This window comes from Anolis carolinensis, chromosome 1 (assembly GCF_035594765.1).
Source record: "Anolis carolinensis isolate JA03-04 chromosome 1, rAnoCar3.1.pri, whole genome shotgun sequence".
NCBI lineage: Eukaryota > Metazoa > Chordata > Lepidosauria > Squamata > Dactyloidae > Anolis > Anolis carolinensis.
In genome coordinates, this window is record NC_085841.1 from 348678032 (window position 1) to 348705256 (window position 27225).

The 27225-nt window shown below is 39.4% G+C and overlaps 1 long non-coding RNA gene across 1 annotated transcript in view; it reads right to left on the minus strand.

The window, feature by feature from the left end:
* The window catches only part of LOC134295562 (uncharacterized), a 30886-nt gene extending 5071 nt beyond the window's left edge, over positions 1-25815 (minus strand). Inside the window, exons 1-2 of the long non-coding RNA XR_010002191.1 lie at positions 25652-25815; positions 22923-23009 (exon numbers count right to left, since the gene is read on the minus strand). This is a non-coding gene — a long non-coding RNA (uncharacterized LOC134295562). The remainder of the gene's footprint in view (positions 1-22922; positions 23010-25651) is intronic.
* Positions 25816-27225: the final 1410 nt, after the last annotated feature.

Below are 27225 nucleotides of genomic sequence, written 5' to 3' on the forward strand. Positions count from 1 at the left end.
CTGCTTCAAATTCGGTCAAGAAGGAAGTGTGTTGAAAGCACTTTTATCCAGAACGATCCAAAACCCTATCGTTTCCTGAAGTCTCCTGGTCTGGGGTTATTGATGAACTGCAAAACCACCTATGACCAACACTGAAACACGCCAGAGCTTGGATCAATTTTCTGTTTGAGCTGCACATAGTGGATGGCACAAGAAGCTGGACCTTCTAATCCCTGATGCTGGACATTTGCCCTTGGAAATCATAAGAAAGGTAAATGCTTTATAGTCTCATTTTATAAAATTCAGTCATTAATCAAGCCCTCCATTTTTAATGACTCTCTCCCTGAAACAGCTCATTCTGCTGAAATGGCAGAGCACAGGGCAAGGGAAGTTCTCATTTCATGGGAAAGGTAACCCTGGTTCTAACAGTCAAGAAGGAAAATATTTTCAGTCCTGAGGTAGCCCAAAGTCAAGCTTCTTAATCCATATTTAATTTTCTCAACAATGCTATAATTGGACTGCTTTTCAATGAAATCCCCTTGAACTCCATTGGAGCAGCAGGCGCTCAGCTCCATTGAAGAGCATGCCAGTTTTTCTGGAGGTTTTCTTTTTGTTCAGTGGTCTAAATATGGGTTGATGAACTTAATTTTAACACAACTTAGCATAAGTTAATATTTTTGGCCAGCGACTAAAGTTGCTAGCAAGATGGATTTGGAGCTTTGGTGGCCAGTGTGTGTGTGTTCATTATCTCCAAAATAATAATTTGCTATTAACATTATTCTCCCCCGCTCTCTTAACAGCTTACTTTGATTGCCTTTAGAAAAAGGTGCTTAAGCCTAGTATTATCCATCCTCAAACAGAGAAGTGTTAAATAAGACTTAACTGTCTTATATAGCTAGGAACATTATGCAAGCAAGTCCATGCAGGAACAATAGAAGTCTTTTATTGGCTTCTTTTTCTTCCAAAATGAATACAGAAGGAAAAAGTGAATCTGCATAATTAACAAACAGACCATGTCCATTTTGAGACAAAAAAATATTGTAGGACTGGTTAAAAGTTTAAATTCATTTCACAGCAAGTTAAGGGAATTAAATTGTGTTGATGGAGGGGAGACCTCTGTGTGATGCCATGACCTAGTTGAAAGAGATACACAAATTTTAAAATACCATGTATTCAAATATTTCTCAAAATTGTTTTTAGGGTATAATTTTCTATAGGGGCGTTCAATGACATTCACATTTTGTTTATTCATATAAGCAGAAAACAAATACCAAGCATAATGAAACACAGTCTGAAATGTGAAGAAAATATGTAAAGTTTCTTTTAACAACCAAGGGGACCATAACTGTTTATTTATTTATTATTTACTTCATTTCTATCCCGCCTTTCTCACCCGAAGGGACTCAAGACAGCTTACAGATCCGGCAAAAATTCAATGACTATAAAAACTAACAGTACAGTACAAACATAAAAAAAGTTAAAAACTATTTACATTAAGCATTAATACACATGACACAATATACAAAACTTAAAAACATATAAAGTGCATAGTTTCATTAATCCAAAAACCTTGCACATAATCCTTAATCCAAACCATGCCGAAGCTGTAGAAAATTATCCTTTAAACACTTGTGCGCATAGGCAGGTTTTCAGCTTTTTTCTAAAACCTCGAAGGGATGGAGCCTGCCTGATGTCTCTGGAGAGGGCGTTTCACAGCCCAGGAGCCGCCACTGAGAAGGCCCTGTCTCTTGTCCCCACCAGTTGTGCTTGTGAAGCAGGTGGGACCGAGAGCAGGGCCTCCTCAGACAATCTTAAAGTTCTAATAGGCTCATAAGAGGAAATGCATTCAGACAGGTAAGTTGGACCAGAACCATTTAGGGCTTTATAGGTCAAGATCAGCACTTTAAATTGGGCTCGGTAGCATATTGGCAGCCAGTGTAGTTGATGCAACAGAGGAGTAGTATGCTCCCTGTACATAAGTCTGGCCACCACCCGTTGTACTAGTTGAAGCTTCCAGGCCGTCTTCAAAGGCAACCCACGTAGAGCGCATTGCAGTAATCGAAGAGGGATGTAACAAGAGTGTGGACCACCGTGGCCAAGTCTGACTTATATTGGGGAAGAGACCTCCAAACATTTGGGGTCAACTCTAAGGCCAACCTATAACAGGGTTTTCTTGGCAAGATTTGTTTAGAGAGAATTTGCCTTTGCCTTTCTGACTCTGGTCTTGAGTCATAGGAGTGGTCTATACCACCAAAATAACCCACCTGTAATTCCAATTATACAACCCCAAAGCTATCCTGGAGTCACCCTGCTAGTGCCATATCTACCTGCGATATACCATGCTGAAACTGTATAGCTGTTAACACCCCAAATTTGAATCATCACAATTTTCATTTCTCATTCTCCTCCAAAGTGATTTGCATGGTATTTTTATTTACGTGACTTATTTACATAACTGCATTTCTCCTTATGAACCTGTTTGAGCCTTAAGATCAACTTGTCATGCCTCCCTCACAAGCGAGGTGGGTGGGGACGAGGGAGAAGGCCTTCTCAGTAGTGGCCCCCTGACTCTGGAATGCTCTCCCCAAGAAAATAAGACAAGGACCCACTCTTCTAACCTTCAGGAAGGAGTTGAAAACCTGGCTATTTAAGCAGGCTTTTAATAATGGCTAGAGTATTATCTAGCCATCAGACAAGACTAGAATGCCCATTAGAACCCTAATCATAATGCCGGATACCTTGATTATTGGAAATTGCAAGTGATATTTGTTTATTGTTGTTTATGGTTTACATTATTTCCTGTATTTGTTGGTTGATGTAAGCTGCCCCGAGTCCATTCGAGGAGAGGGGACAGGGTACAAATACAGAAGGAGGAGGAGGAGGAGGAGATTATTATTATTATTATTATTATTATTATTATTATTATTATTATTATTATTATGTTTCGTCCTAGCCGAAGAGCACCTCAACAGACTCCCACTGTGGAGGTTGGGGTTTTGGGGTTTTTTTTTTAGCTCAGATCAGGGAATCCAGCCAAGCAATCTGTGGAGAAGAGCTAACCCAGTTAACCCTTCACAGCTGATCTTTTCCTTAGGCACCTTGTAATAATGATCAAGCAACTTCCCAGCAGAGCTCTGCTGGGAAGCTGTTTGGCTGGGAAGGCTATGGCACCGGCAGAGCCAAACAGAAAGGAAGAATCAGAAAGGATACCATAAGGAAGACGGAGCAGACTTGTTTTCTGCTGACCTGGAAATGAGGACTCGGAACCATGGGTTCCAATTACAGAAAAAGAGATTCCACCTGAACATTAGAAAGAACTTTCTGACTGTGGGAGCTGTTCAACAGTGGAACTCTATGCCTCGGAGTGTGGTGGAATTTCCTTCTTTGGAGGCTTGTAAACAGCAGCTGCAAGACCATCTGTCAAGAGTACTTTGATTGTGGTTTTCCTGCATGGCAGGGGGTTGGACTAGATGACCCATGTGGTCTCTTCCAACTCTGTGTATTTCTCTCCTCACTCTCTCCACAGCTTTCCAGTGCAAAACCAAAGAACAAAGTAATTTGACATTGACTTCCTCCCTCCGCTTCCTGCTTCCCAGTACAAAAATAAAGGTATCTTTATTGTCAGAAAGCATACATCCCAGCAAGGTCATGTTAAAGCAAGTGACATTTACCACCCAGCAACATATCCTTGAAACCACCCAATCTAGATTGTACACACATAGCAAAAAACAACAGCAGACTGGATCTTCCTGGAAACTGTAATAAGTGAGTTTGGATAAAAAGGCAAAGGTTTCCCCTTGACATTAAGTCTAGTCGAGTCCAACTCTGTGGAGTAGTGCTCATCTCTATTTCTAAGCCAAAGAGCCAGTGTTGTCTGTAGATGCCTCCAAGGTCATGTGGCCGGCATGGCTGAATGGAGCACCATTACCTTCCTGTCTAAGCAGTACCTATTTATTTACTCACATTTGCATGTTTTCAAACTGCTAAGTTGGCAGAAGCTGGGGCTAACAGCAAGAGCTCACCCCGTCCCATGGATTTGAACCCAATTTGAACCCATTGCTCTGAGTCCTAGTCTCCAGGGCAGCAGAAAACAAGTCCACTCCCATGAATTCAAACCGTTGACCTTTTGATCAGCAAGTTCTGCAGCTTCGCCGTTTAACTCGCTGCACCACTGCAGCCTGAATTTGGATAGATAGCATTAAATCCTAAAAGAAGGGCTTCCACTGCTAAAGGGCTCATTTGTCATGTGTCAGGATATGGTGAGTATGATTTTTTTGTCTATGTATATTTGCCATCATCCCATTTCTTTAGAAATAGCATACCCTCTGTCCCAATTTAGCAGGGACATACCCTCTGTTGGCCTTCTCTTTGAACTACTTTTAAAATGTCCAAGTTTCTTTGTCATCCTCCCACTTTCCCCTCTGTCCTCTCCTTACCTCAGTGTTACAAATTGGGTTCAAAATCTCACTTTAAACTCATTGAGGGGAGGGGAGAAGAGAAGAGAGCAGAATCTTGCAGTTCACAGTAGGCTCAGGCAAAAGCAAGCTGCTGCAGCCTCATTAACAACTTTAACCATCTTGACCACATACCAGTTTGCGTGACCACATATGTCCCAGTATTTATTTTACGGAGGGAATGGAACAGTGCTGTGACAAGTAAGGCTATACTTCAGGGAGCTTTGCAGGATCAGTCTGAGCCCCAAGGTCCTTTTAGCTGGCTCTAGCTACCTTCCCACGTTGTGGTGAATCAAAGTATGTTGAAAGCCTGTCCACAATTTCATTCATAAGGAACAGAAAATGCTAAACTGGCAAACATCCCAGCTCTTGTGGATGTGCGCTGAGTCAAAGAATGTTCTCTCCATCTCCGTCTTCCGATGAGATTTCTGCTTCCACAATTAAAGCCACATTTCTGTGGTATCACAACAGGGAGAGGGGTTATTCTAAGAATTGGCGGGATGTAAGAAGGTGGCAAACATCTTTGCCCTGACTGAAAAGAAAACTGTTTAGGATTGTTTTGCAGAAGCAATAGAAAGGACATAAGAGAGGGACAACATTAACTAAGGGGCGAAAAAGGGACACACCAAACCTGGCAATTTGGAAAAGTAAAGCTCAAGCCAAAGGATAATGGTTCTATTTGCTGTTTGACTGTATGGTATAAGAGTGGCACATGTTGAATGATCCTCCAGCTAAGTGGGACAAGCCAACCATGGGGAAAAGAAGCCATTTTTTTAATGGACCTGAAGCATTGCCCTCACTTATAAATTGAAGGCAGGTTTGGGAGCCCAAATTATGGATTTTAATATGACATGTGACTAAATGTTTTTTAAGATGTTTTTAAAGATGTTTTTAAGATGTTTTTAAATTGTTGATTTTATCCGGTTCTTGTAAGCCGCCCAGAGCCCTAGGGGAGTGGCGGCATATGAGTTTGAAAAATAAATAAATAAATAAATAAATGAAAAAGTTATTCCATGGAGAGAGGAAAGCATTGGCATTGCATTAGGAAGCCAGCCATCCCTTGTTACTCCTTCTACTCTTGTCATTAGGTGGCGCATGTCTTGTTTTGCTCCATAAACAGCCTTACATCATGAGCAAAGGTAACCAAAAAAGCTTTACTTCAGCAAAATAATAATGCAAACAGCAGTAAAAGAAAAAGAAGGCAAAGTCAAAAGCAATGCAAGCTCTTACAGCAGACGTGAAACAAATGTCTTTGGCACAAGTCTTCACAGTAGAAAAGAGAAAGAGTATTTGGCAAAAAAAGGCTTACAATATACAGGAAGAGAGTCTGTGGTAAGAAGTCTTTTGCAAAGACAACACGGGAGCTGTTTGTAGAACACAAACACACCAAGCAGGTCAGTTGCAGCCAGCAGTGACTACTGGCTTTGCTGTTAATTTATAGCCCTAAGCTCCCAGTATAGATGTTCCTAGGGCGAGGTCTGATTGCTCAGCATTTTCAGCATTTTTCTAGCTGACCTTCTGCTTTCTTCTTTTGCCCTTCGCCATTCCAAAAATGTAGGGATTTGTAGTATGTCTTCCTCACCTTCTCCTTCCTCAACGCTTAGCCCCAAATCCCCAAGTGCTACCTCTTCAGCCTCCTGTTCTACTTCCCAACAGCAGTTCCCAACAGTAGTTCCCAACAGCACAATGGATTAAACTCTTGTGAACTGCTGACCTGAAGGTTGAGTTGCTGATCTGAAAGTTGCCAGTTCGAATCTGCGAGACAGAGTGAGCTTCTGTCTATCAGCTCTAGCTTGCAGGGACATGAGAGAAGCCTCCCAGTAACACATCCGGGCATCCCCTGGGCAACGTCTCTGTAGACGACCAACTCTCACACCTGAAGCAACTTGCAAGTTGCTTCTGACACAATAAAAAAACTTCTGCCATTCAAAAAGGCCAGAAGTGTTGCCACATTGCAGAGAATAGAGAGAGAAAGAGATGGTTCCTTTTGGGGGGAAAGTAAAGATACAGTGCTTACACTGGCGAGTGGATAAGTTGACCCGGGGGGGGGGGGGGGGGGTTGGGGAGGGGTGATTTTTTTGACTAAAATTTCTAGACAAATACATAAGAATATACAGTATCTTTAACTATTTTGTATTCACAGTGTTAGTGACACTGTTGCATAATCTAACTCTCCCCCCCCCCCAATTTAATTTACCAGGCAACAGCTGCATGGGGAGAAGATCCCTTCCAAACCATCTATTTCAAACTCCTGTCCTTCCAACAGCATCAGACATATTTTAAACCACTTTCCAACCAAGACTGAAATTGAAAGAATATGGATTGTTGGTTTGATGGGTTTTGTTAAGGAGGTTTAAAATCTGGCTGGCTCTGTTGGAAGGACAAGAGATGAAATAGTACAACTATTGAATCCTGTTTAAGCCTTAGGGTAATTTTGTTTTAATGTGAATGTTCTTTTCCCCCGTGTTTGATCTCTGATCAATCACTATCCAGGAAATAATAGTTGTGTTTATTTGGCAGTTATCTTTACTGGGTCCAAGACAACAGAATTTGATAGGCAAGTAATCCATACGTTTCATTTGGAAAGGATTGGGTTAAATTATACCAACTTGAGGAGTGGGAAAAACATTTGTTTGGTAATGCTGGGAATTCCAAGGAAATACTAGGAAATGATCATTGGTTTGTATAGGAATAAACCTGATATTTCCTGAGGCTTTTTTTTCATCCGGAGACATCCATCAAACACTGTTCTTACACAGAATATTCTACCCTTTTTTTCCAGCTGCTGCTCCTGGTGTTTCTTTGGTGACAGAATCTACACTAAATGATTAATGAGTGATGATTTGCACTGAGGAAGGGAAAGTAAACAACCTAGGAAACCATGTGGACCACACCATGTGGACTTTTATTTAGTGGACCAGAAAAAATATCCTCTTCTTAGAACTAAAATACTTTCAAGGCACTGATTTCTCCCTCCACAAAATGCACACAAAGTTATTTGCCCAGGAGTGCATGGGAAATACACTTAAGGATCATATTTCCCTTGTTTCGCCTCATTTAAAAATATGTAACAAAACTGACATAACACTGGACACTTTGGCACATATAGAAGATGATATTACTGCCACTGGCTTTAACTTCAACTTTGAATATGTTTTAATGGTTTTAACTGGGAATTTTTAATACTGTTTATATTTAATCCTGAATTAATGTTTGCATATTAATATATTTTAAATTATATGCTGATGCTTTTATGTAAGACATTTCAGTCTCCTTTGGAAGAAATAAAGCAGGTTATAAATAAAATTGTTGTTGTTGTTGTTGTTGTTATATTATTGTGTAAATCAGCTACATCTTGCATTCCTGTACATCTTTTTATGGCCCATGAGGCCATTTAAAATTGAATAGTGCAATTGAAATTATAATTTAAGTCCCAATATAATTTTTATCAAAAGGTCCCAGGTTCAAATCCTGGGAGCGGCATGAGCACCTACTGTTAGCCCCAGCTTCTGCCAACCTAGCAGTTTGAAAACATGCAAATGTGAGTAGATCAATAGATACCACTCCGGCGGGAAGGTAATGGCGCTCCATTCAGTCATGCGGCCACATGACCTTGGAGGTGTCTATGGACAACGCCGGCTCTTCGGCTTAGAAATGGAGATGAGCACCAATCCCCAGAGTCGGTCACAACTGGACTTAACATCAGGGGAAACCTTTACCTTTACCTATAGTTTTTACCACAATGGATCTTAAGGTAGGTGGGACTCATGACCCACTAAAACTAGGCTGGAGTGGCTAAGCCCTTCTCCCAAAATGATCAGGAAAAATTGGTCTCCGCAGACTCCCATGTTATACAAGTTGCCTTGGAAATATTCAAGTAGGTGTATTAAATTATTGTTATTTTGCTACTGCTTTCATGATATTCAGATTTTACTGCCTTTAGTTGAAGGATTATGAGTATGCAATGCTATGTCTTGTATTTTTCATTGGTTTGCAAAAAATATACCTGCAAGCAATCAAAATGAATGATAACCTGACTGCCAATGTTCATGTCCCCATACACATTAAAAAACAGTACTGGGATCCCTGGATTTCTTCTGGCAACCTAGTGAGCCACTCATTGCTAATAGAATTGCTATCTGGATTGTCCCTCCTTTCTTCAGAGCTTTGGCCTGATCAGTTTTCTTTAGGAAGGGAAAGGAGCCTTTGGAGACATGTGTCTTCAGTGGCAGGTACAAACCTAAATACCCTCAATCATGTCTGATCTTGGAAGCTAAATAAGGTTGGCCCTGGTTAGTATTTGGATGGGAGACTGCCAACTAATGCCAGGTGCTGTAGGCTATTTTTCAGAGAAAGGAATTAACAAAAACACTTCTGAGTATTACTAGCCTAAGAAAATCCTATGAAATTCATGGTAGTAGGCAGGAAACATGAAAGCACATCCAATAGCACACACATACTTTCCAAACCTTAAATCTGTGTCTTCCTTTCCTCCTACACTTCATTATTGAATACTCAGAAGAATTAAAATATCTGATGAGTCTTTTGTGTTGTTATCCAGCAGTTTCAGCAAATCTATAAGAAAATTGCATGCCAACTTTTGGTTCACAAGAACTGATTATTTTTAGCATTAAAAACAAGAATCTTTATTTTTACTGGACTCTTCATAGTCCAACCAGCTCTTTTTGGAAAATGTTAGAAAACATTTTGTTTCGAAACAACTCTATTTATCCTTCGTTCATCTGCTGGAATTTTCTTCTTCACACACTCCTTGGCTCCTGCTGGTTAATAATCTCCCCAGCTGAGAGCATCCTTCTTTTTGTGATCCCAATCCTATCTCATGCTGTGCATCCAACACATATTCAACACCATGCAGATCTGAATTTCAAAATGGTACATTTTACTATTGTTATCTGTTGCTCCAGATACTAGCAATATAGTAAAACTATAAGAAGAGAGATTAGCAAGAACCTTCTGATTAAAGAGCTGTTTGACAGAGGAATAGGCTGCCTGGGAATGTGATGAAGGAGAGAACTATGGGCCCTGATTCTACAAGGGGGTTCCTTAGCTCAATTTGGCAACAGTAAAAGGTTTCTGAATGCCACCTAGTGGTTGTTTTAGACATTTACATGAATTTGTTCACAACAATGTGCAGTGTTTTCAGTGAAATCTGCAGAAAATGCTTCAACTGTACTTCATAAAAAGGAAAATCAGCCTATTTAGCAACTCTTGCAAATGCTGATTTATTATGAGTAAATGTTTTATTTTATACCTATCTTATATATCTATATAAAATTTTCTTGGGCAGAATGGGGTTGTGAGTGAAAAAAGTTTAAGAAATTCAGCTCTAGTGGTTTTTAAACAGAGGCTGAATATCTATCTGTGAATTATTTATTTATTTATTTGTTTATTTGCCCTATTTATACCCCAATTTTCTCTATCCCAAAGGCGGCTTACATATGGCAATTGTTCAATGTCTTAAAAACACATGCAAAACATAAGCTTAAAATATTTGAATTAAAAAGTAATACATATTAACATTTAAAACACTGCATTCAATTAAAATCATGCCATTCAAATAATGCTTTCATTGTATATCCCTGCATAGCAGGAGATTGGACTGAATGGCCCTTGGTGTTTCTTCCAATTTTATGATTCTATAACAAGCTGATTAGAATGTCAAAAGCAATGTGGCTTGAAACACATTTGACTGTTAACAAGATAGGTGTTGTAACTTGAGGATAATTTTGAGGATGCAGATAAATTGTCCATAGCTGATTGAAGATGTTTTATTAAAACTCGGTGTGCCTTACAAGTTAAATTTGTATGATCAGAAAGAGATGCCATTAAATTCAGTGGTGCTTAAACTCAGATAACTAAATCCATAAAGCCATGTCCCATCAATGTAACTATGACTTGGATTTGTGGCTCAGCTCCTTTTCTAAAGGTGAGATATATAGGAGCTCATTGTGACACCTTATTTAACCAAGGAGACTCTATTGTGATGCAAAAAGATATTTTGATCTATATATTGTCTATATCTTTTCTGAAATATTTAACATCCTCTGGAGCACTGGATTCAAACAATCAGCATCCTCTTCTCCATTTCATCAATCTGAGGAACAAGAAAGTTGGCTTTGCTTAGAAGCAAAACCTTCTATGTAAAGCAGGCATGGGAAGACAACAGCCCCATATAAATCTGTTCCATACATCTATTTCTAAAGAAAGACTTTGTGGGCTTTTTTTCATAATGTGGTTACGAAAACTAAATGTCTTGTCCAAAAATGTTTAGGTTTCAATTAGCAAAGAAGTCAGTGATCTCTTTTTCAGTTAGCCAAAGGATTAGGGACCACCAAATTGCTGGTATTCTAAGAATCTAACTGGGTTCTGCTCTGGACTTTATCATCTGTGGCTGAAACTCTTAACCACTTTAAATTCTTTTGGTTAAAGGTTTTCCCAATTTCAGAGGAGACAAATAGAAAAGGATTCCAAATGGGCATTCATGGTGTTCAGAACATTACTTGCTGTCAAAATCACTTCTTTGTAGGTGTTCTGACTTTTTTCAAGTCAGATATTTCTATCTATTTTCTCCTTTTTTCATCTAAAATTTAATTTCCTGTATTTGAGGGAAAAAAATGAAAAGAACTACCCAATGTTTAGGCATTTTAGGACCTACGCTAAGAAGTATTACATGCACAGTGCAGCCAAAATTAAGCACTTTTAAGTCTAATGGATCTTAATGTGAAAGGATTAATGATACACAATAAACTCACTATAGGATCTTAAAAATGTAATTTGGATGGTTATGCCTTGCATGTCTTTGGCTGGCAAGGAGAGATGCCTAAGGACCTCATCAGAAAGGGTCATGGATTCACCCCACATCAGGGCAAATCCATGGACTCCCAGTGGAAGTTGATGTGCATCGTGTAAAGGGCTCCGTGCCAAAAATGGAGGAGAAACAGCATACGATGGACAAATCGGCCCATCTGATAAGAAAATTGCTCTTATTTGGGAAGGGTGTAGGTCCCTGTAGTTTAGCGTTTTCAACAATTTTTGGATTCCCGGGCGACTACTGCAGGTTGAAGTGTTTTTTCTCGCCTTTGATTAATGCATCAACTGTGCCAATTCCTGGAGAAGGTAGATGCATGCTATACTTACCTCCTCATAATGCTACTTCATAGCACTGCGTGGGATTATTCTGAAAAGAGTAGAAGCTACACCAAGGACTTTATCACACCAATTCACTGTCTCACCACATTGGTGTTACTGTACAAAAGACCTTTCCACTTGTGACCCCTTTCAAGCTAAAATCTTTTTACACAGCCCCAGGCATATAGGCGTATTAAAAAGTTGTAAAAATAAAACATTTATTGAAAAAACAAGGCTTGCTAAACAGGCTGATTTTTCTTTTTGTTGAATACAGCTGAAGCTCTTCTACAGAATCCACTGTAAATGCTGCATAGCGGATGGCTAAAACAGCCATTAAGTGACATTCAGAAAACTTTTACTGTTGCCAAATATTTCATGACGCCCAACATTGAGCTAAAGAAGACCCCATTTGAGGTTGGGACCCACCGTGGAAGTAGGGCTGTAGGGAATTGATACATACAGATTTTAGAGCATTCCAAGATGGCATGGACAATTCTAACTCTAGTATTCAGTGATATAGCTTTACAGCACAGGTTCTTGTCTGGTTCCTTCATAACTGACTTTTCAATTACTATTCTCATTCTGGGTTGTTGTATGTTTTCCAGGTTGTATACCTCACAACCTCTCGGGATGCCTGCCATAGATGTGGGCGAAACGTCAGGAGAGAATACTTCTGGAACATGGCCATACAGCCCAGAAAACATACAACCCTGTGATCCTGGCCATGAAAGCCTTTGACAACATTTTCTCATTCTGATTTGTTGGCTGAATCTCCACTATGACTAATTGAAAATCTTGAACTATTTCAATGTTTTCATTGTAATAATAAGAATAGGGCCTTTTTAGTGGCAGTGCCCTGGGTATAGAAGTGATTGCCGGGGAGGCTAGAACAGTTTCACCTTTCGTGATTCTGAAGCAGGATGAGAAACCACTTTTATTCTACCTGGATTTTGGCAGCAATAATACAGCCACACAAAGTTACCAAAGCAATTTTATGTAATTATATAGCTAGTTAGCAAATGCAACATGTCCCAGAATTCAGTGCTAAACCAGAAAACCAAGTTCCAATTACAACCTTACTAAATACAACTCAGCAGTTCATCTCTATCAGGGTTATTATTTATTTATATCCCAGATTCCCCCCCCCCCCCCCCCCGCCCCGCAGAACTGGGATTAAATAGGTGGGAAAGTGCTATACACAGTGTCCTGATCATACTGGAGAACCAGTGGATTTGTTTCTAAGGAAATAGCAATGATATTGTTTTCCAATATTTCTAGAGCAGTCATGATTCCTAGTCTCTGTTGGAAGGAGGGTACTCCTTACATTTCCAGTCCCCAAAATTAAAGCTGTCAAAGCATTTCCTTATATGCTTCTTTCAGCGGGCCCTAAAAAGTATGTTAAAAAAAAACTCCAAATAGGAAGTTTAAAGATCTCTTCACTAGCCAGTAATAGAAACAAAGCAATCTCCTCTTGGAAGAAAATACTTGGAAAAATAAGTTAGATTCTTGTAGAAAGAACTCCAGAATTCTAAAGAATGTGTCTGTGGCAGAGACACTAAAGCTTTCATCAGTGGCTGGGATATTTCTGGTTTGGATTGCCTGTGATCGTGTGTTAAATCGTGTGGTATTATTCTTCTGCATGCTCGATTTTGTGTTTTATGATTTACACTGTGTTTTATTTCCATGTGCAATTTGGCTTGTTATGAAATGGTGAACCACGTTCTTACAGGGAATGTGGGGGGTCTTCCTATCATTATATTGCCCCTGTTCTGAGTATTTTGAACCTTGTTCTTATTAAATCATGTAGGGTTCCTTACCCTACTTGGAAGACACTTCCTTGGACAAAGAAGGGAGAGACATGATCTTGGATAACAAGCCCCAGCTGTAGCTGGAGGAGGCAGACAGTCCTACCATGGCCAGCAAAGGCAGAGCCCTGCCCATCTTGGACATCAGCAATCGTTCAGAAGGATGTGCCAGAAGGAGCCTCACAAGTGACATGAATTAAAGTGCCAGGAGCAAAAGCTCGATTCCAATTTAAATACAGAACATTGAGCTAATAAAAAAGCTCAGCCCAAGCCATTTCATTGCTGCAGAAAAATAGCTCCTAAACCTCTCTGCAACCCTGTCTAACATCGTAGGCTGACTGGCTATTTGACCTTCAGTACATATATCTGGACTATTTTTTCTGCAATTCCCCTCTTTGTTTGAATTCTGCTCAGGACTGCTTTCTCTCTTTGAACATTAGGCTGCCTGTTCTTCATCCTGGAAAGAAGTGACTAGTGGAGTGCCACAGGGTTCAGTCCTGGGCCCAATACTGTTCAATATCTTTATTAATTACTTGGATGAAGATTTAATAGGCCTGCTTATCAAGTTTTCAGATGACACCAATTTAGGCGGGATAGCTAATATTCAAGAAGCCAAGATGAGAATTCAAAATGATCTTAACAGATTACACAGCTAGGCCAAAACTAACAAAATTAATTTCAACAAGGAAAAAGGTAAGATTCTACACTTAGGCAGAAAAATGAAATGCAAAGATACAGGATGGATGATGCCTAACTCAACAAAGTCCATGTGAAAAAGATCTTGCAGTCTGAGTAGACAACAAGTTGAACACGTGTCGACAATATGATGCAGCAGCTAAAAATGCCAATGTGATTTTGGAATACTGTATCCACTTTTGGGCACCAAATTCAAGAGGGATATTGACAAGCTGAAATGTGTTCAGGGGCGGGCGGATAAAATTATCAAAGGTCTGGAGACCATGCCCTATGAGGAGCGGCTTAAAGAGGTAGGTATGTTTAGCCTGCAGAAGAGAAGGTTGAGAGGAAGCATGTTAGCTATGTTTAAATATTTGAGAGGATGGCATAAGGAGAAGGGAGCAGGCTTGTTTTCTGCTGCCCTGGAGACTAGGGCTTGGAACAATGGGTTCAAATTACAGAAAAGGAGATTCCACCTGAACATTAGGAAGAACTTCCTGACGGTAAGAGCTATTCAGCAGTGGAACTCTCTGCCTCGGAGTGTCATGGAAGCTCATTCCTTGGAGGCTTTTAAACAGAGGCTGGATGGCAATCTGCTGTAGGTGCTATGATTGTGCTTTTACGCATGGTGGGGGTTGGACCCAAGTGATCTCTTCCAACTCTATGATTCTATGATTCTTATTACAGTTAATACATTTTTAATGTGTTCCAATTATTTATTTTTAATCTATATATGTTTTAAATGGTTTATATTATCTGCCATTATACTGCACTGAAGAATATTTATATTATCATCTCCTAATCCTGCTCACCCCTTTTACTAAATTATTAGTTCATTACTCTTATTCTTTCTTGTAATGGAGACAGTATGACTCTCAGTGATCATTTCTGCCAATATATACCCAAAACATGGAGAGGTGGGCATTCTGGGGATATTTAGATGATGTAGGAGTTGTGTGTTTTCCTAGGTTTGGATATGCATTGTGAGCAAAAATAACCCCAAATTTTACACAAGAATTGGGTTGTTCATTGGGTTTGGAGGTCTGTTTTGGGGGTCTTACACACAGCCCTATATCCCAGAATATCAAGGCAGAAAATCCCACATTACAGGAGTGTGGACTCAGATAACCCAGTTCAAAGTAGATATTGTGAGATTTTCCACCTTGATGTTCTGGGATATAGGGTGGTATGGAAGGTCCCCAAAAGTGTTTCTTATAATTTTTATGCCATTTATGTATCCTCCATTTGTATCTTTCTCCATCTTTTCTCGTCTCTGGCTAAGCATAGCAGTGGAGTACTCTGAGTATATTATTACTATGCTCAACAGTTCATTAATCGATTCACTTAATAAAATTTGGGCAAGTATCTAATGCTAACAGATTTTTTAAACAAAACTAACATAAAACAAACAATTCCTGACTCTTCTCAAAAAAAAAACATTTTCTCAGCCTCATTCTACAGTCTATATATTGCCAGTCATCTGTGTAATACATGTAAGGGAATATATATTCTTTCATTCAGCATAAACTCAGATTATTTATACAATATTTCCCATATAACTTTGGAAGACATTCAGATTTCTCATCTTGGAACTATGCAGGCTCTGGCATGATGGTGGGTATTTGGTAAAATTTAGAGAGCTGTGACTAATGTGGTTAATGCCTCTTTACACAAGATTAGTGAGTCATATTTTTAAATCCTATGGGGAATTTGGCCTAAGACGTTCACCTTGTTTGATATTTTTGGGGAAAGTTTTGGAAGGTGCTAAAATGCACACACACCATTTTGGCAGGAAACGGATCAAAGGGATGCTAGAAGGAAAAGAACATTCCATAACACTTTGGAGGATCAGAGAGAAGAAACAAACTTGGTGGTAAGAGAATGGGAAAAATAGAGGAATTGTTACTAACGGCCTTAATGGGATTACATGAGTCACATTGTTCAAAAGAACCATTGGCAACAACAACAAAAATTACCCAAAGAGAGACAGTAAAACCCTCACTGAAATCTTTGGGAAAGTTTTCTTTCCTGAATCACTGGATCATTTCAGATTGCAATCCAGGGTGAGTGAATGAATGAAATGAAATGAATGAATGAACTCATACACTAAAAGTCAGAAGCCCTATTTAACTAAACTTGTAGTTTCACTTCAACTCTGTTCACAGGTCCAACTCAATATGGGGAAATGGAAAAAGGGGGAGATGAACATGGGGACACAGAAGACATATAACCCAGAATATCGTAGCAGATAATCCACAATATCTGCTTTGAGCTGGGTTATCTGAGTCCACATTGCCATATAATCCAGTTCAATGTGGGTTTTTTACAGCTGTGTGGAAGGGGTCACATTGGAGAACCTAGAAATCCTTAGAACAACTTTCTAGGGCTCTCTAGGTTATTCAGTATGAAGCTATGGGCAATCTTTTAGAGATTCCTAGAGAGGTGTTTTCTCAGGTTAAAAAAATACCATTTTCTTTATTTGTAATTTTTCCATCATTGTGGAGGATTTGGACCCCTAACCCCAGTAAACATGGAGGGTTGGCTCCAGGCATGGGCAAACTTTGGCTCTCCGGGTGTTTTGGACTTCAACTCCCACAATTCCTAACAGCCTACTGGGTGTTAGGAATTGTGGGAGTTGAAGTCCAAAACACCTGGAGGGCCGAAGTTTGTCCATGCCTAGGCTATATGTATGCATACACACACACTCACATGCAAAATTGTATTTAGGCCAGCAATGAGATTCCAAAGAGCAGCAAAGCAATCTAGATGGGGCACCACCAGAGAAAGCTCTATGAACACAATGCTGTAACAAGGTCGGGGGTTCTTTAATACTTCTCAGCCAAGATGATTCCATTTAGTGTGTTGTTGAAGGCTTTCATGGCCGGGATCACAGGGTTGTTGTATGTTTTCCAGGCTGTATGGCCATGTTCCAGAAGTATTCTCTCCTGACGTTTCGCCCACATCTATGTCAGGCATCCTCAGAGGTTGTGAGGTATGGAGAAACTAAACAAGGAAGGTTTATATATCTGTGGAAAGTCCGGGGTGAGAGAAGAACTCTTTGTCAGTAGGAGGCCAGTGTGGACTTTCCACAGATATATAAACCTTCCTTGCTTAGTTTCTCTGAGGATGCCTGCTATAGATGTGGGTGAAACGTCAGGAGAGAATACTTCTAGAACATGGCCATACATCCCAGAAAACATACAACTACCCCGTAATTCCATTTAGGCTCTGCCCTTTCACATAAAGTGGAAAACCTTGAAAACATATAGACCTTTGGTTTGAAACCTAATACGCTTTCATTTATTCAGGAACTCTTACCAGGAAGTCATGAGGTCCTTCCAATTCAGATGATTCAGTACTTTCTAGTGGTGTCCAAAACTCCTGGCACTATCAGCTCCTTCACATCTAAAACTGTATCCACCCTAGTGGCTGGTGACTCTCATGTCAAATAAAATACCGGTAATTACTCTAGATTAGGCCTGCACAACCTGTGACCCTCCAGGTGTTTTGGACTTCAGCTCCCATAATTCCTGATTATTGGACAAGCTGGCTAGGTTTTCTGGGAGTTGAATCCCAAACACCTGGAGAGCCACAGGTTTTGCAGGTCTGCTCTAGATTCTAGTCCAATGGTTCTCAACCTGTGGGTCCCCAGATGTTTTGGCCTTCAGCTCCCAGAAATTCTAACAGTTGGTAAATTAGCTGGGATTTCTGGGAGTTGTAGGCCAAAACACCTGGGGACCCACAGAATGAGAACCACTGCTCTAGTCCATACATTACAATTGCTATCCGTGGTTCTAAACATACCGAACTCTGAAAACACATTCAGCACCTTGGACAGCTCATTTCAAACTATCCTACATCCAGGGTGTATGCACTACCCTGTTGAGATGGGAGTCATCATCCACCAAGCTATTTTGGTAGATCCTGGTCATTAAACTGAACACAGGAAGAGGGCTCAAAGCCTTAACACACCCAAACAGTCATGCTCCACATCAGATGACTAAGAGAACTCATAGTGCCGCAGGATTTCCTGCAGAGAGCAAAGTCAGAGCCCTCTTTTTCCATCAGTATGCATTCCATCCAGAACTTGGAAAATGTTATTTTAAAAAATATGAAGTTGTATTTATTACTCCAGGCTCAACTGCAAAGGTAGTTTATGAGCCCTGTGGTCTCAAACCAGTTGCTGATTCCTGTTATAGACCTACTGCATTGAATACTGAGTGGTAAACCAACACTTAAATAAATTCAATGGGTTAAATGGGTTTGCTTTAGTATGGTCTAGCAATTGGGCTTAGGCTACATAGTTACATTTGCTGAGGTTAGGAGCACAGGATTCCCATGAAGGCAGGGTTTTTTTTTTTATCTGAGAGAATGTCTCCCTGAGAATCTTTAGACCAGTGGTTCTCAACCTGTGGGTCCCCAGATGTTTTGGCCTTCAACTCCCAGAAATCCTAACAGCTGGTAAACTGGCTGGGATTTCTGGGAGTTGTAGGCCAAAACACCTGGGGACCCGCAGGTTGAGAACCACTGCAGACACTCTGTGGTCAATGTCTGCTGGAGGACCTACAAATGCCTTGAGAATCTCTAGGCTCTCCAGGCAACTTCTAGGGACCTAAATATTTCTAGACAGAGCATATTAATCAACAATACAAATAATGAAGTCAAACTTGTAAGTGTGGAGGACTGGCTGCAGTTTCATTTTTAAGTAATTCCCTGTCTTCCTTTTTCTCAAAAGTAGCTTAAACAAACAATCACCTTTAGTTACTTCTTTTTAAAAAGAATATTTGAATGTTTGTAATCTACTACTTTTTGCAGTAAGTAAGAAATAACTGTCATATTGCAATTGACCAATATCTACATGCCTTGCAGTGAAACATTTTTTGTTATTGTTACAGAGATGTGACCTGGTTGGGGGATAGAATATTATTGGCACACTGTGCCTCATGCTCTACTGCATTGGTTTTCATCCTGTGGGTCCCCAGGTGTTTTGTCCTACAACTCTCAGAAATCCCAGCCAGTTTACCAGCTGTTAGGATTTCTGGAAGTTGAAGGCCAAAACACCTGGAGACCCACAGGTTGAGAACCACTGCTCTACTGTAAGTATTGAGGCAAAGGCAAGGTGAATGAGAGAAGAGCATATTTTGTTTCATAGGCTGGGAACTTGCAGCATTCAGATTTTTAGTAACACTAACCAAAAGTAACTATCATAGTTATTTTTTATATATAAGAAAGTAAAGGGTTACTGTAAAAAAAAAAAACTATAATCTTAACCAACCACTTTTGAGAACCAGAACTGTTGCTTTAAAAAAAATAACCTGCCAAGTTTTGGAGTTTTCTTAGAAGTACTGTATATTTTCTTTTCATTTCCATCTACAAACCTCTCTAATAACTGGAAAGTAACTTGTCTTTTAACATCTAAGTGTATGCATCCTGCCCTCTATGGGTTTAAATCCTAAGTGCTGTTTTACTCCTTACCCTAGGAAAAAGTTTAACTGTGACCTTTCTTTAGTTTTAGTTATCTATAACTAAACATGTTGTAAATTTTGTAGGGTTTTCTGTTGTTTGTTTGTTTGTTTGTTTTTGTTTTACAGTTGCAGTTTGGAAAAGTATGCTTTCCCAGCTCTTGCGGGAAAGCTTAAGGAAAAAATGTTTTCCTGGCTAGAAAAGCTACTAGTTTTTGGCAGCAAGAATTTGTGTGCATATGTATGTTTGAAAATTGTTAACAGTAGTGATCTGGCTTACAATTTCTGAAAATTGTATAGCTATGGAATTGTCATGTGTTCTGTGATCTCAATAAACTTCTAAGACAATCCTTAACAGCATAAATCCTCTGATCCTGAGCTGAGAAAATCTGATAATTTTTGAGCCTCAAGTTCTTTCAATCCAACATATGCCATTTGCAATTTTTGGTAAACAAATTCATCAGCACCTGGCAAAGTCAACAGCTACAGCAATACCTGCCTCATATAACAGCTAAAGGTGAACAGCCTCCTAGGAAAAGAAAACGAGTTAACCCACATTCAATACTAACTTGGCTGGAACCAGGTCTTTGAAGAACAAACACACAAACTTCTGGACTCAAATAGAAAAATCTATTGTGTTTTGCAGTGCCATTTAAAAGTGGGTAGCTGGTAGTCTGGGTGTGTTATTTATACCCTGCTTATCTCTCCCAAAGGAGACTCAAAGTGACTTCACATAAAAGCAATAGCATAGAATTTAAAATATACAAATATGTAAATATTAAAAGAGAATTAAATATAAACAATATTAAAAATTCACAGTTAAAATTCATTAAAACATATTCAAAGTTAATAACCACAGCACCTCCTGACTAGATCTTCAAAAAACTTTTTGTTCACTGAAAATATAGGAACAAGTACATCGTTTTGGGGAAAGGCACTGTGAGGATATGGGAGCGGGCCTTCCAGCCCCACCTATACTGCTTATAATACAGTGTGAAACTGCATGTAGACTCACATCACGCAGTTTAACTGCACTGTATGAAACCCTTCTACACTGCCACAAAGTGTGGTGCAGGAAACGCATGAGCCTGGTGCATCCAAACTCAGGCTAATGTGTTTTAATCTGGGGTAAGCTTGACCCCAGGATAAAAAAAACACCAGCAAAGATCCAGATCTTCTGTGCATTATTCCAAAGTTCCATCGTGTTCTGAGCGATATGATCCAGGAAGAGGACAACCTCCTACAATAATAAGGAGTTATTCCAGTCATTTTGTGGGGCAAATGCAGTGCAAGGTGGGAGGGAAGGCTGTGCGCATAACCAGCCATGCCAAATTGGTGTCAGTATGGCTATGCAATGTGGCTCCAAACCAGCATTTTTAATGCCAGTTCGAGCACGTTTTGTGGCAGTATAGAAGCAACCTGAGTTTCAAACTGTATTGTAGATGGAGCCTCTCTTGTAGAACCATAGTTGCAGAATAGCTCCACACACACACACACACACACATTATCAATTTTTATTGAGGCTGGTGATATTATAATCTGGAGCCAAGTTATAATATTACTTATAATCAAAACCTTTGTGGGTCTAATGATTTTGCTGACCTCTAAACAGGGTCTAATAGTTTCTATCATTTAATTATTAAATTTGTTAACCGTTTCTTAAGACTGTTTCAAATTTACATTGTTCTAAATTGTTTTATATTAATTTTATCTGTATGTTACCCTGAGATCCTGTTATCTCCTCCACCATAGGAAGGAGGGAGCAAGCTTGTTTTCTGCTGCCTTGGAGACTAGGATGCGGAACAATGGCTTTAAACTACAGGAAAGGAGATTCCACCTGAACATCAGGAAGAACTTCCTCACTGTGAGAGCTGTTCAGCAGTGGAACTCTCTGCTACGGAGTGTGGTGAAGGCTCCTTCTTTGGAGGCTTTTAAGCAGAGACTGGATGGCCACCTGTCGGGGGTGCTTTGAATGTGATTTCCTGCTTCTTGGCAGGGGGTTGGACTGGATGGTCCATGAGGTCTCTTCCAACTCTATGATTCTATGATTCCATGGTTCTATGGTTCTATTCACACACTATGTGGAAAGCTGCTAGAAAAATGAGGCTATTGTTGTTGTTCAACTTCAGCTTCTGCAACCCTCTGAATGGTGATAATTAGAGTCCTAATCATCAATTGCCCAGCTCAAGTCTTGTCAATTCAAGTATTCCTCCATTGAATCAATTCACTTGTAGTGCAGTCTCTCTTTTCCTACTGCCTTCACTTTCCCCTGGCATGATTGTCTTCTTCAATTAATCATATTGTCTCATGATATAGCCAAAGTATAACAGCTTCTATAGGAAGTTGAAGCTTCATTTGCTTTAATACCCATTCATTTATCATTTTAGCATTTTGTTGTATCCATACATTTTTTTTGCAGCACATTTCAAATGTGTTGATTTTTTCTTCAGTTTTCTTCTCTTTCATTCCTAAAAATGAATGTATTTGTTCTTTATTTTATTTTCTACATTCTATTTAACTCGAAGTGATTTAGTTAATGACCATAAGCATTCTTTAAATCAGATCTTTCCAAACTGCATTGCAACACATGGATGTTCAAACAGGCTTTTGACCTTGAGTAGGCTGAATGGGCCCATATGAAGTTGACACTTGGCACTTTATGAACTGATAGCTGCTAGTTTTAACAACTGTTGTTTTTAAAATTGTGTTATTTTGATTTGATGCTATATGTGTTGACAGGGGTTGTTGCTATAATTTTATGTGACTTGTTTTATACTTTTGTACAGTTTTTATCTGTTGCGTGTTATATGTGCATCTTAGTAAGTCACCCCAAGTCTCTTCGGGGAGATGGTGGCGGGATATAAATAAAGTTTTATTATTATATTATTAGTAGTAGTAGTATGTCAGTTACAGTGTTTAGGTATGTCCCGTGAACGTAATGAGAAGCCTCTGAGTCTGTGTGAAATAAACAATAAATCATATATTTTTAAAAATACAAATAAAAGGTTTTTATGAGATATGTTGCATCCCCATACATTTCGTTATTATGATTTATGTTTGTGTCAGTATCTCTTATAAGACATTAGGTTAATTTCCAGTTTTCTAGTAAAACTGAGATTATGCATGTTTAAAAAGTGTGCTACCAACATGAAAGGTTTGGAAAGCTTTGCTTTAAATCATCTTTAAACATGTAAATAAATTTTATAATAAATATAATCTCATTTGCATGAGAAGAGGTATTTACCACTAGATGGCATTGTTGGCATTTCTTAATACGGTGCTACATAGGCGCTAGCCTGAGCTATGCATGTTTGTGTGTGTGATTTGTGTGTGTGTGTGTGTGTGTAAATGAGAGAAAGAGAGATCAAAACAGGGCACAGGAGGAGTTATTAACTTACCATTTAATGCAGTAAAGATATTTAACTCTCAGTTCTTTTCAAGCGTAGAGTTTGCAGGCACAGGAAACACTGAGGTTTTCTTCTACTCTAAAAATAGAAATGTCACACACTGCATAATTGCTTGTGACTAATCTGCTGTTTTATAACAGCTTCTGTTTTACTGTAGCAAAATGCTCACCATTTCTTAGTAGAAACTGAAGCAACGACTGCATTCTGTCATTTGCGGTTTATTGAAGATGGCAAATAGTATGGGTAATATGAAGCCAATAATTTGATTTCGTACAGGCCAGTCATTTGGAAATACACCTAAACTCTTTTTGATAAAATTGCCAGATCAAAGGGAATCCCAAGTCATTTTTGTTGTGTCAGAAGTGACTTGAGAAGATATTGCAAGTTGCTTCTGGTGTGAGAGAGTTGGCCATCTACAGAGATATTGCACAGGGGACGCCCAGGTGTGTTACCATCCTGCTGGGAGGCTTCTCTCATGTCCCCGCAAGCTAGAGCTGACAGACGGGTGCTCACCCCATCTTGTGGTTTTGAACTGGCAACCTTCAAGTCAGAAAACCAACCTTCAGGCCAGCAGTCCAATCGGCACAAGGATTAACCCATTACTCCACCGCGGCTCCTATCCCAAGCCATGAAGCCAAGGGATGATCCGTAGTGAAGTTTGAAAGGATCAGGAGTAGAGAGAAGGAACTGACCAAAGTAAACCCCATCTATACTGTAGAATTAATGCAGTTGGACACCACTTTAACTGCCATGGCCCAGTACTATGAAATTGTGAGATGTGGAGCTTTATAAAGTCTTTGGCTTTCACTGCCAAATAACCTTGAGGCCTCACGAAATGATAGCTCCCATGATTCCATAGCATTGAGCCATTGCAGTTAATGTGGTGTCAAACGACATTAATTCTGCAATATAAATGCATGCTAAAGCACACTACAGTGGGGGTAGTAATACAAGAGTAATGTGAGTGTGTTCACACATGCATATATTTTTCAAGGCACTGCTCTTAAGATTTCTTCCACTTAATGAAGAAAGACCAAAAACTGAGGCACAAGGCCAGGCCATAACATCAAGTCCCCTGGAGGTTTTTAAACTGAAATTGGATGGCCATCTGTTGGGAATGATTGGATTGTGTGTTTCTGCAGGGGGTTGGACAGGACGACTATCACAGCATCTTCCAACTCTATAACTCTTTGATACCAGATACAGATAATGATGCAACTAGACCTGAGTTGAAAAAATATTCAACAGCTGACACACTCAGATGTGAAAAAAAGTCTGGGTGTGTACATCATATATAGTAGCAATATGGCATGTCAGACAATAATGCTTGCTGAAGGTAGTAGGAAAAGGAGAAGACCACATTACATATAGTTTGATTCAATCAAGGAGGCCACATTCAAGAGTTTGTAAGACCTAAGCTGAACTGTTGATGACTAGGGTCCCTAGAGGTCTCTCAGTCATAAAGTGGCTATGAATCGATGTCATCTTGGTCTCAATTAACAACAAAGAAGAAAAAGTAATTGTTAAATCTTGAAGGAGCACATATTGAGGGTGCCTAATCTGGACTTCCTTTCCCGTGAATGAAACAGAGTGATGGTACAATCAAAAGCTCATCTGGAAAACACCCTGCGGTCTAGGGTTGGTTCTGGAGGAGCATCTTCATTGTAGAATCAATGCAGATTGACATCATTTTAAATGCCATGGCACAATGCTGTGGAATCCTGGGATTTGTAGTTTGGTGAGGCACCCGCACTCTTTGGCAGAGAAGGCTAAAAACCTTGAATAACTACAACTCCCATGATTTCGTAGCCCGAAGATACAGAACAAGTAGATCAGTTAAAACATATTGTAATAAAAACACAGTAAAAACATCATTTATACAAAACAGTTACTTTGAACAAAACAATACATTTAACTATAAAACTCAGTTAACATATAAATCAGTTAAAAATAAAGTAGGATAAAATGGCCACCAGATTGGTGGAGGGGATGGCATGGAGGGGCCACTTAAACTAAGGTGCAATAATACAGTTCTAAAGTGCTTTGGGGCCAAAGGACAAAGTGTAAACGTCACTGTCCCATATACCTCCCAATTCTTTTTTTGTTATCATAAACCAGGACACCAGGACCTCTTAATCCGCGACCCATAGAAGTCTGACCAGATGGCTGTGAAGGATCCCACTGGCTGACATTCAAGGGTAACCTTTCCCCCATATACACAGTTGCACAAGCATTCTTGGGGGACACACAAGGGGTTTCTCCTCCATGCAGTTGACACAATCACCTGGTGCCCATCTTTCCTGACCAACAACGAACCCTTCCACCCAACAATGAAGTAATCCCCGACCAGCCCGGAAGGTCACTAAGTCACCCAACTCTCCCTTAAAACCCATGAAGGTGTTTTGGCACCTGTTGTTTCCTCAGCCCGGACCCATTGTAAGATCCTGGCTGACAGAATTAAAGCCATCAAAGCCCATCAACGTTGCCCACATTCCTTTTCCACACACCCAAAGAAGGTGGGGACAGAAAATACCCACAAGCTTCAAACTGAACATTGACAGTTTCTTACATTTCCTGCCTGACCCGGGAATTAATCAGCTGCAGCAGGTGGCACACCTCCACCAATCAGCATGCAGATCATAATTTGTACCATTTCCCGGAGTGGCAAAAGTCTATTCTTTGAATTGTTGTCAAATCTCTATAAACGTCTTTGTACATACCTACTGTTTTATGTCTGATTTGAGAGTTCGTTCATTCCGACATCCACTTTTGGCCAAAGTGAATAAAACCTCCTGTCTTGCCTTCATCCTGCCATGCCTCATTTTGGTTTGGAGCTCAGGCACGCCAGGAACTGGAATCCGCAATTCAGCAGAGCTGAAAAGACATCACTTTCTCCTGTTGCTATGACATTTCAATTGTCCAGGAAACCTTGTGGGGGGTTCCTATTCCCTGCAGATCAGGTTAAATATGCTTAAATAAATTATCTTAAATACTAAATCATTGTGTTTTTCTCAAGATGTCTTCTGCTCCAAACAGCATATTAGAATCTACATGTTAATTATGTCATATTTATGCCACAGAAGTATACATTATGTTTTTGTTTGGCAAGGGGAGGGTAAGAATTATGTAAACACAATCTGATTTTTGGTAAACAGTAGCATTTTGAAAAATCAGGAGATATGATTTAAGAGCACATGCTCTGGGGCAGAGAGGAGAATGATAAGTATTTATGCTCACACTGCCGACTCCTTCTTTTTGGGGTTTATTTATCCCTAGGTTCTTCAGCTATTTTAGTCACATTATCAGAAGTCTTATGGCAGCCTTCTTAAAACTGCCATCCTTCAGATGAGCATAAACCTCATCTTCCTCAGCCAGGAAGTCTGGGGATAGTGGAAATTGTAGTGCAAGAGGCTGGGGAACACTACCTTATATAACATAATCCAGAAGATATCTTAGACTATCTGTTAAACATAACTCAAGCAACCAGAACTTTCACGCAACTGGCAAAAAAAATCAAAGAGATAATACATTAAATAAAAGTTAAACTAAAATACATTTCTAGTAGAAATTTTACATCAAGTTAAGTTTGTCTTTATTTCTTTTAATTACTATATTTCAATATTAATCTCAAGGCAAAACAGAGTTTACGGTAGGATAAAGTATGAGATATAGTATTAGTTAGACCTATTTTTAAGAGTAACTTTCAAACAACCAGAAACTACATTTATCCAGCATCTTCCAATCCCCATGGGTTAACTGAGAGTCTACTGTAGTATGTTAATTTTTCAGAGAAATATATGGTTAAGTGAAATTAAAATAATAATAATAATAATAATAATAATAATAATAATAATAATAATAATAATACTTTATTTGTAACCTGCCCTTTCTCACCGAAGGGGAATCAGGATAGTTTCCAGTGAAATTAACAAAATGGCAAACATTCTATACTGAAAAAAAACAAATAACAAATCAAACCAATAGATAAAACAATTTGTTTAAAATGATAAAACGACAGAAAAAAATAGACATGACATAGCACATCACACACATCAATACTTTCTTTTGGAATTTAGGTAGAGCTTGTTAATTGCTACGTCGTGATTTTCAACTTTGTAAGTCATGATGTTTGATTGCCCCTTATTGCTATTTTAAAAGCTTGTCAATAGTAGTTTGTGCACATGCTGTGAATAATGGTTCAATTCCCTTTATTCTACTGCTAATCCTTCAAAATACAGTATTTATCTTAATAAGAAATCAGTGAGTGAAATAAGCCCACAGCACTTCATTGAGC